Raw genomic sequence first — 9700 nt, 5'->3', positions numbered from 1 at the left:
ATATAAGGTAAAAAATACGTCAAGAATGTGTACTCGGCCGAATAGCTCAGTAGGCTAAAGCGTTTTTACTTAAGGACTCTGGCAGGACTCCAGGGGTCACTGGTTCGAAACCTGGTCCGGGCAATGTTCTTTTCCTTTTTTTATTTTTTTTCTTGATTTTTTACTGGAGCTTTTACGATCCAATGTTTACATTTATCAATATAAAGCATTTAATGAATAAGTTAAAAAAAAATGCCAAAATCTGTGAAAAGGCCCCTTTAAAGCGGATGTATTTTTAGCTATATAAGCAATCCTCGTAGTTTCCCAAAATATCGTTTCGCGTCGCACGATGCTTTATCTGTTGGACGGCCCCTTTGATTGCATGAATTCATGTGAAGTTAACATATCTTTTGTAAAATAAACGATAATTATATCATGTAGATAATAAAGTTTTCAAAATACGATCGGCGCGGATTGACCTTATTGTGTCTGCAAAATTCAAACCAGATCCTTTTATGTATACGCTTCCGCCTTCTGTTAAACTAACGACCGTTTCTTGTACTTTTAAGAAAGTAGAGCGCTATTATTTTGCATCTATACACGTAATTACATGAAGATTATGAAAGTATTGTTGAATAAATACTCAAATTGTGTTGCATAACAAAATGCATTGAATACAAAAAAGGTAGATACCTTTTCAAATCTCAATCGAAATAAAATCGACGACAGAATAAATTTCGAGCATCTAAACGTTCAAATTATCTCAATGTTTTGCCTTGTTATGTGTATTTGTAGACATTGTTTTAAGTAAGAAATTGAACTGTGTGTTCTATACAGGTCATGCCCGAGGAATAAACACACAAAAACACATTTCTATACAAAGTAAACGTGCATATTTATTATTAAACTACGCTTTTTGGAGGTATTGGTTTGTGGATGTTGTGGTTTGGAAGGTAAGTTTATTTTTCGAAGAAGTCCTAGATGCGTTCGGGTTGCTTTAGTGTGTTTTTTAATTGTGTGAATTTAAAAAATGTATGAGACCATGTTCGATTTACATGGTTTGCTAAAATAGCACTTAATGATTACGATACAGTTAAAGCTGCGTATCTGTAGATTCCTCTCCACTTCAGGTTTCATGAGGTGATGAAGGCATTTAACACCGGTGTCGAGACATGTGTCCTCATACGTCCCTCTGCCATTGAAAGTAAAAAAGGTGAAAAATACAAATGAGCAATTAGAGTTGCATATCCCGCTCGCGGCTCATTTTACACGTTTTTTTTCACAATATTTTGAAGCCGCCGATACCCAGTCTGAGTTCTTTGATTTGTTGATTGGATAGTTCAAGACGCTATTTGCAACAGTATTTCAGTTTTATTGCGGCGGTCTGTGCACCTGATTTCTCCTCGGAAACTATACGACAATATCTTTAAGCATCGGGCAGCTTTCCCGAAAAGAAAGTGGTGACTGAGACAAGAATAAAATCATGTCACAAGGAAAAAAATAAACGTCGGAATAAAAGATTGCCGAGCCGGAATCTCGATCTTCCTCACCCTTGTTTACAATGGGTTAAAATGGAGTATTGCTTCCGTCTGAGCTATTGTGTAAAAATTATAATGACGACTCGATCACAACTTATTAATCTCACCTTCAATGAGATATTTTAATATGTAACCTTGTGGACATTTATTTTAAACAATTGTGTTCTCCACTCAAACAACAATGCTACATATTATGTAACACTTTAAAAAAAACACTGTTGAAAAGGAATGAATGATTGTTATAACTTTAAAATCTAAGATTCTGATGCTATCACGACCATTTTCTCTCTTTTTCATATTTTTTTCTAAAGCTATTTGAATGTAATTGTTTCTGTCGGATCAGTCCAGAAAAAACACTGCCTATTTTCTTTATTTTCTTCGCGTAAATATGCCAAAAAAGTTACTGCAGATATTTCTTTTTTTCTGTAACTGTTGAACGACCCTAATGCAGGCATTCTCGCTGTTGTCATTGTGTTTCTTATGTTTGATTTTACCCTTCGCATGGTGCTTAAAGAACATTCAGCTGTAGAGGTTGAATCAGGCATGCAACCATTTACATTAAGTATAGCAACGATCCCTGGGTAAATGTGTTTGTTCATTGAATTCAGAGTCTCTTTTAGATCTGCCTGGGGATCGCCTTGTCCCGTCCATTTTTTCCTCCATCTTTTGAGCTCGGATTGGAAATCGTCTCTCGTAGCCGAAAGTTTGTCTTGATTTGCCTGGAAAATCATCTCACCGACCTCGTATGTTATGGCAACGACTTTCTTGAGAGCAAATGTTGAGCTATGTACCGGGGCTCAGCTGCCGTTAGTCTTGTTTCAAATTCCGAAATCAGGTTGTCAACGAATGGGAAGTACATATTAAGTTTCCAATAGCCGGATGTGTTGGCTGCTGGAACATTCGGCCTGTTCTGTTCACAAGCATCTACGCCATTCCTCGTCATAGACGTATCAACGTTTATTGATGCAGCTAATTCAACTGCTGAGTCTTATAATGCAACCCACACATCGGAATCATTTTTTCATCGTTCAGCTGACGGATCTCAACACGGGATTCTTCGAAAGCTACCAACAGGTCACACTGTTTCTTCTAAAGAAGATTCGGCAATGGCACTAATCCAGACAATGCATGCTCTACAGCGACCAGTGTTACAATGACGTCAAATCGTTCAATAGCGGCTTGAACAGGAACTGTCTTCGGATCCCCGTGATATGTTGCTAATTCCCTTTATGATGAATGGGCAGTGGAAAATGCCGCTGTAAGATTTGACAACCAATCAGTTTTAATATTCCGCACAATATTGTCTCAAATGTGGTGTCTGCGTTACATTTCTCTTAAGTGTCCGCACAATGCGTTATAACGTAATTTCGATTTTTCTATGTGTACGCAACTGCGTTGTTTTGTACGGTCACTATGCCCCTGGTATTATATTAAACCGAACATTTTAGCCCGTGTTTTAGCTTGAATATTCATTTATCATTCCGAGCTATATTTCTCACCAAAATGTCGGCTTAATGGTATAGTTAAAGTGAGCGTGCAACGTCTAGATTTTACTGTTTCTATAACAGGTTTTCGACTGCAACTCTACACAACCGTTCGCGGTCATTATATGAGGTCACTGACCAAGTTCCATAACGTTGACCTCCAATTTATCAGAACTATGTATCAATGTTATCTTTTTGTAAAGGTCAACAAGAAAAATATCCATGTCACGTTTTCTACTTAAGCTAAAGAATGGAAACGTTAAGGTGTTGTTTGGAGTTAGTATGTGAAGTCGATGGCTAAGTCCCGTTCCTCTGACTTTCAATAAAGCAAACGTATGACCTTTGAAAATGTATACTGAACAGTTTTTTTTAACGTTTACTACTATATGTTTCTACATTAAGTACATATATTGAAATTACACGTTACTTTTGTGTTCATGTTTTATGAACAATTATTTTCCATGATCTATCTATCTATCTGAACAAATCTTTTGTTTATTAACACGATATGATATTAAATCAATCAAAACAAAGATAAAATAATAAACAGAAAAGTTACATCAAGAATTAGGACTGATGAAAAACAGAATGTCAATAAAACATTTTATCGCCAATCAACACAAAACCAGAACATTTACACCAAGCACAATTGTGGTGATTGTTGAAAACCCATGCATTTTAGATCGTTCCTTTACGGAAGTTGATAACAAAGTTTCTCAAAAAATATTGGCAAACAACAAATTTGAGGGACCATTAGCTATTTGTCTGCAGATTATGTGCTTCCATTCCAAAATAGTCCACATGTTGTTAAATTTCCAAATATATAACTCATTTACAAACCCCATTTAACGTCAGTCTGTGTGTAAATAACTCCCCACTGACCTATTCAGAATTGCGGTTGAATCCTTTGCACTATTTGCTTATGTCATGCAGCTAGCTTCTGCTATAATATTAACCAATCATTTTCATAGTAATGTGAGTATAGCACCAGTTTCAGTAACCTCATTCCGTTCTAGCATCGTCCTCTGTCCAAACTTATATGATTATTGAATGTGAACACCGTTTCTACGAATGCGTTTCGACAATATTTAACCGCTCAGGGGTGCCAATTATCGTGTCTAGACGATGCGTGTGGCTATATTGTATGACTTATAATTGAACGTGAAATATGATAACTCTCCGGAATATTTAGTGCTTTAAATGAAGCCGCACAACCGAACAAAATATGTGATGCTTTTGAATTGAAGTTGCTTAATTCCAATTAATGTGAAGGCAACAGAACAAAACATATAACTTAAATAAATTTTATATCAGTATTAAAAAAATACAATAATTAGCTATAACAATTTTCTAACATGAAAATGTGTTATTGCTATCTGTCTTATATTATTATCACGAGTGAAACAATTATTTTAATTTATTTTATGTTAATTCGAAACTGTATAAATATTACTATCTGTCCGATATGCTACTTTAGTTTAGTTTAAATTACTTTCTGCTTTTTCACACAATGCTTTTAAATGTTAATTTAACACTTTAGTGGAAGAGTGATACTTGGGTTGCATATAAGAGTGTTAACAGTTGGCTGTAATGGATGAGAACAGTTCATGGTTTCATTATGTTGAACTTAAACTACGTTCATATCATGTGTCAATAAGAAGCGTATATCCATATGACAATGATCACCCAAAAGTTCAACTAATGCTCGATCGCAGCATACCATCTCCTAATTGTAACATATTATATCACACTTGAAGGTACACTCACTGTCACAAACACAGTATATTTATTCTGAACTTAGATACAGTTTGATTGCGTCGGTTATATGCATTGTATGATAACAAAGCACAGTTCTCTTTCGCGTGTGTTTGTCCACAGTTGTTGCACGATTTGGTGCTCCGATGTGGAACGCCGCAGTAACTCTTGGAAACGCCCTTCGTCCCATCCTTGTTTCATTGACCTTCGATCCAGTCGTAGCCTCTTTTCTTGACTGCTTCCTCTCTCCTGTTGTCGCAACTTTGCGATGTCATTCGATGTCGTAGATTGCATCGACTTAACCCATTTATGCCTAGTGTACTCTCCCATCCTTCTAAACTTGATCAATTTATTTCCAAAATTAGGGATGTCTAGTATATTTATTTCTATATTTAGAATATTTCTTACAGAAATTCCTTTAAGCAAACAGCGAAGAACCCGATGAGACGCCGCATCATGCGGCGTCTCATCTGGGTGTCCGCTGTTTGTCAAGGCCTTTTTCCTAGACGCTAGACATAAATGGGTTAAACTTCTCACGTCTCAAACACGTGTAAATGAGCAATTTTTATCGCTTTATCTAATGAATGATTTGCGTCTTAGTTTATCGGTTTTTGTTCCTGATTGTCGATGAGTTTGTCCCGAAGACAATACGAAATCGTATCATCACGTCAATATCCTGAAAACCAAATTTGTCTGTCATCAGACGAAGCCTCATGATAAACTGATTGGTGGTACCCTGTTTCTGGCTATAGAATATGATATGGTTGAATCTAATATTGATGTTGGCCTTTAGGTGTGAGACGGACGTTGAATAACAAGTACACAACGTTTGACTGTCTAATTTTATTAATTATCGAGTGCCATGTATGCCTTTCTAACAACTCCACCGAAATAAATAAATGCTTTTTTATATTCGTTCTAATTTAACGTACAGGCAAAGACGTAATTCACGTGACGGAATTTCGAGAAGGATTCTTGTTTATATACATACAAGGGCGATAACAAAATACATATGTTAACGTGTATAAAGAAATATAAATACATAGGCAGAAAACCATGTAAGCGCTCATATAAAATTCAAGGGCCATATCAATAACAAATTACGTTTTTAACACCATAAAAGTCGATATACATATTTTTTTGGAATAAAATAAGCTGGATAAATTTTCAAACAATTAAAAGGGCCTTTTCACGTTTGGGTAAATTGACAAAATTGGAAAAAGTTGTTTCAGAATTTTCGGTTTAGTTATGATATTACCCTGAGCTGTCGACGTTTTTGGGTCGTTGACATTATTGGAGTCCAAACCTTGGAGCACGCCAGCGCGGAATGTACCATAACCCTGGAGGGAACTCGCCGACTAGAAATAAACGGCAGGAAAGGTTTAGCTCTTGTTATAGGTACACTAAATTTTTAAGATGATGAATTATTTAATAATATTTAGTTTAGCTCAATTGCACGTTAATCCGTTGACAAATAGGGAACCCCTGAGATCCATTTCCTATGCGGTGCCACTACCTTAGGTCTTTGCAATTATTCCGAGAACGCTTACGATTTGGATTGAACGCGCGACCAGGCGCAAGACGGACACCATGTCCTTAACGGCGCCACCATGATTGAGCCGGGATATGTTAACATATTGTATTTAATATAAACATGATCATTACTGACAGCAGTTTGAAACTTATAACTAAAGTTAACCATACATGGAGAGGAGTTCGTTTTTAAATTTCCACAAAATCTACACAGTCCTTAAACATAATAAGAATGTAACCGTTACGTCTTCACAATCGCAATTGGAATTCATACACATCTTATATACAAATATTAGTATGTAGCCGCTTACCAGTTGACCTTTGTACTTGAACTCGAGTTCGAACCTCTCCTTGGCCAGACGGCGATGTGCCAGCTTCCAGAAGTATTTGCAATCGTGCAGAAACACCGCCCAGACGTGGAAGAATTGCTGTGGCGTGACCTTTAAAAGAGGAATTCAATGGTCAAGGAGGTAAATCAGGTCAGCGCTCTTAAAACTGATGCAGGGTGGCTAACGATGTCTTTCTTCAAAGCGTTTATGGTAAAAACGCGGGTTCAGAGGAAAAGGCGTGCATGCAAAACAAGACTTAAAGCATAGGTCAATGCTGAATACCAAAAGATTAAGATCTTGAGGTCAAAAGTCAAAACTAAATCACCAAACATCATAGATATTCTGAAGGCAACGGTTAGTTGGCCAAATGTCTATTTTGGTGCCGATCAGTGCAATTGGGTAAAATATCCAGTACAAGATCCAGATTAAAAGGGTTTCAGATATCAATTGGATGAGATCAAAGATCAAGGTAACGGTTTCTGTCAAGGCTTTGTCAAGGCCGACTTTATTTTATAATTTTCAGGGATATTCGGTCACAATTAACCAATTTATGTATAACGTCTGGATGCGGCGTCTCATCTGGGTCTTCGCTGTTTGCTTAAAGGAATTTCTGTAAAAAACATTCAAAATATAGATAAAATATACTAGACATCCCTAATTTTGAAATAAATTGATCCAATTTAGAAAGATGGGAGAGTCCACTAGGCATAAATGGGTTAATTACTCTGTTTGAGTTGTTTATATTCCATGAAACATGTTCAAGATCTAGGCAAACTTGTGTGGAGAAAATAGGGGGAATTATGAAGCTAAATACTTAACGTAAGCAATAAGTCGACGACATTGTTGAACAAAAAAACAAAGACATGTATCATAATTACGAAACATAACAATGAAAAGGAAAGTGAGAAGATATAATTTACACGTTGTTTATCTACATAGAAATAGTTGATGGTCTTGTCGAAGATGTCACTCGTGTCTTGGAGCACCTTCTCCTCTTCTCCGATACCTCCAAGGCTGAAATATGGATGACAAATATATATAAGCGTCCTACTATAGATTCTGGTAAATAAAGGGAGGCAAATATGAATATTGAAACAGGGTGGCTTCATCGTGAAGGAAAGAACAGATGACAGATGTGAATACTGTACATGGTAAAATAAACTTTGCAGTAATATTTTGATGGAAATACTAGGAACGAATGTCAACCGAATTGTGGGGATAAGGTTTATAGTTATATATTGCATGAAATAACACCGACAAATATGTACACCGACTATGGGGGGATAAGCTGTATAGTAATATTTTGTGGGAAATAACATGGACAAATGTTTAAACCGAATATGTCGGTATATGCTTTAAAGAAATATATTGCATTATATAACAATGGTAAATATGCAAAACCGAAAACGGGGGATAAGCTTGATAGATATATATTGAATGACATATCATGGACAATATGTGTAATAATAATCTAGGGAGGGAAAAGCTTCATATTAATATTTTTGGTGGGAAAACGGGTGTCGATTACCTGCACGAGGGAGACAATAAACGACGTACTAATAGTAGGAAATTTAACCCATTTATGCCCAGTGGACATTCCCATCCTTCTAAATTGGACCAATTCATTTCCAAAACTAGGGATGTCTAGTGTATTTATTTCTATATTAAGAATATTTCTTACAGAAATTCCTTTAAGCAAACAGCGCAGACCCAGATGAGACGCCGCATCATGCGGCGACTCATCTGGGTCTACGCTGTTTGCCATGGCCTTTTTTGTCTAGACGCTTGACATAAATGGGTTTAAAAAGCCAGTTTGGAAACTGTAATAATTGATCATTTGGCAATTAACTACTCATATGGGATGAAATAAATAGAAACCACAAACGAACGGGACACTTATACCAAAGAATAAATATAAAAGGATCGATGTGTTATGTGAAACAGGAAGGCACACTTAGTAGCTCTTATTTGTAGGCAATCAATATGAATTTGAACTGTTTTAGTATGCAACACAAAACAAAATATATTTTGTATGCAGCTTATTTAAGATAGTATTGAGATGTAACATGACAGCAAGATTGAGATCGTTTTTAATTCAGTTTTGGGTCGCCGTATTTTATTTTCTTAGTGGAATTGACGCAATATCACAAGTTCTCAATATCTGCGAGATAATCGTACTTAAACATACTAACATTTCCTAGCTGTGGAATATAGCAAACAAATTCAGAAGTATGACGTTATGACAACAGCGTGTTAATAAAAACGACGCCATTGTATGTTGTGTTCACCCCATGTACGTCGATATAAGAAAATCGCAGCAGATCAAATAAACTGCAGACAAATTGCATCTGCAGTAAGGAGATTCATACATATTTATATTATTTTTGCGATCTAAATGATTTCATTCAGCTATTTATTGCACACAAGTATAAAGTGATCTCTGACTATACTATACATAAATTGTTTTGCAATAAATCCATTATTTCTAAAAAGCAATACAAAAAATGCCCTGATGAAATATAAAAAAAAATGACGAAAACGTGTTGTGATTATTAATTTTAGTCATCAACATCGCCAAGTTTTGAAGTGAACTATTTCAAAGTAATGATGTAATCTATCTGATATAAGGTTATTCGGATGTTTTATTATTCGATACCGCATTGGTTTATGGGTTTGAATCAATTAATTAGGTTGAATAACGCAAAACTGTTTGAAGAGAATGTGTGAAATATGTCCAAAATAATTATTGATAAAGCTAAAAATGCGTAAAAATATATGCAACAAAAGGGTTATATTGTGTTTGTATTGTACATATGTACAACATTTTTTCAACAAAATGCACGTGCTTGCATAATATGTGTCCTTCAATAAATGTAATAAGTTAATGTAGATCACATATATTACATATATCTTGATGTTGTGCAGTTGTTCATCAAGTATGTGAAAAGGTGTTTTGGTCTCTCCCATTGTGTTTCATTTAATTAGCTGGAAGTAACTTCATGTTCAACAATAAAATAATTATGTTACGATCAAATAAGATTTACAGAACTATACCTTGACATATGTTTTCGCACAACCGAAT

General features: G+C 35.6%; 1 long non-coding RNA gene across 1 annotated transcript; it reads right to left on the bottom strand.

Moving 5' to 3' along the window:
* Positions 1–6008: 6008 nt before the first annotated feature.
* Positions 6009–7622, bottom strand: LOC127840055 (uncharacterized). The gene is made up of 3 exons (XR_008030374.1): positions 7539–7622; positions 6601–6729; positions 6009–6114 (listed from the first exon to the last, which is right to left on the bottom strand). It is a non-coding gene; the product is annotated as an uncharacterized LOC127840055 (long non-coding RNA).
* Positions 7623–9700: the final 2078 nt, after the last annotated feature.

Source organism: Dreissena polymorpha, chromosome 7 (assembly GCF_020536995.1).
Source record: "Dreissena polymorpha isolate Duluth1 chromosome 7, UMN_Dpol_1.0, whole genome shotgun sequence".
Lineage (NCBI taxonomy): Eukaryota > Metazoa > Mollusca > Bivalvia > Myida > Dreissenidae > Dreissena > Dreissena polymorpha.
Note: the sequence above shows the minus strand (reverse complement) of the source record. Positions and strands in the feature narration are given on the sequence as shown.